We start from the raw sequence: 1860 nt of genomic DNA, 5'->3' as shown, positions 1-1860 counted from the left end.
CAGTGTTTCTAAAAACCACTCTTCAAACTTTCTCTTCTATCCTATTTCATAAGCATAATAATAGTGATAAACGACTTAAATGTTAAAAATAAATAAACTGATTTGCTAGAAAAGGAAATGAGTGCAGTCAACCACTTCAAGCCTGCACTGCAAGCTGATTATATTGATCTCTACCAATTTGTTGCTGGATAAAACTTCTTTTCCCCTCAAATTTGTTCATGTTTAGTGAATTAAAAAAACATTTTATTGGGGGCTCTGATTCACAGCTCTCATCATAATCCATCCATCCATCCATTGTGTCAAGAACATTTGTACATATGTTGCCCTCATCATTTTTAAAACATTTTCTTTCTACTTGAGCCTTTAGTATCAGCCCCTGCGCCCCCCTACCTCCCCCACCCTCCCTCGCTCATGGACCCTTGATAATTTATAGTTTTTTTCTCATGTTTTACAATGACCACTGTCTCCCTTCACCCACTTTTCTGTTGTTCACCCCCCCTGAGAGGGATTTATATGTAGATCATTGTGATTGGTTCTCCCTTTCTTCCCCCCACTTTCCCTTTACCCTCCTGATAGGGCTCCCCTCATTATTGGTCCTGAGGGGTTTATCTGTCCTGGATTCCCTGTCTCCAGCTCTTATGTGTGCCACTGTACATGCTCTATTCTAACCGGATTGTAATGTAGAATTGCGGTCATGATGGGGAGCGGTGGGGAGCATTAAAGAACCAGAGGAAAGTGGGATGTTTCATTGGTGCTGTACTGCACCTTGACTCGCTCGTCTCTTCCTTGTGATCGTTCTGTGAGTGGATGTTTAAATGTCTATGATGGGCCTTTTCTGCTTCACCCCAACATATCCCCTTAAATCTTCTTGGGGTCAGCCTCCTTAAACATTATACTATTTTAGTGCTTGTCTATATGGGATCAAATTTATAATACATATTTGAAAGATTAGATAGAGACCTTATGGGGCAATTAGTTGGTTAATGAGAAAAGGTGCAAATTGTTGTGCAGAACAAAGAATGTAATCTGTAACACTAAAGTTTACATGGAGAAACTATGTTTTACTATGCATGTTCTCAACAAAATAAGATTAGAAAAATCTAAAAATAGTGTTCATGTTTTAGGGTACCCATTTCTCTGAAATATATAAGTTCTAAAGAATACTTATAATTGCTTTTCGGGAAATGTACAACCAATTTACACCCAAAACAGAGGTATGATAAATAGCCAGTTTCACATCCTTTTGCTTCTGATAAATATTACCAATACTTACATAATTCTCAATAGAATTTTGTTGCTTTTTAAAAATACTTTCATTGGGGATCTTACATATCTTATCACAATCCATACATACTGCCATCATCATTTTCAAAACTTTCTCTTCCCACGTGAGCCCCTGATATTAGCTCCCAATTTCTTCCCACTGCCCTCCCTCCCTCATGAACACTTGATAAGGTGTAGATTATTATTTCCATCTCTTACATCATCATCTGTCTTCTCTGACCCACTTTTTCATTATTCGTCTCCCTGGGAAGGGGCTCCAGGTTGACTTTTGTGATCTATCCTCCCCCTTCTCCCCCCACCCTCACCTAACCCTCCTGATATCTCTACTCTCACCGTTGGTCCAAGGGGTTTATCCATCCTGATTGCCTTTGTCTCCCGGGCTCTTATCTGTAGCAGTGTGCATATTCTGGTCTCAAACAGTTTGTAAGATAGAATTGAGGTCATGATAGTGGGGTGAAGAAAGCACCAAAAAACTAAAGGAAAGTTGTGTGTTTCATTGGTACTATACTAACTGCCTCATCTCTTCCCTATGATCCCTTTGTAAGGGAATGTCAAATTGTCTACAGATAGGCATTG

Source organism: Tenrec ecaudatus, chromosome 4, assembly GCF_050624435.1.
Source record: "Tenrec ecaudatus isolate mTenEca1 chromosome 4, mTenEca1.hap1, whole genome shotgun sequence".
Taxonomy (NCBI): domain Eukaryota; kingdom Metazoa; phylum Chordata; class Mammalia; order Afrosoricida; family Tenrecidae; genus Tenrec; species Tenrec ecaudatus.
Note: the sequence above shows the minus strand (reverse complement) of the source record.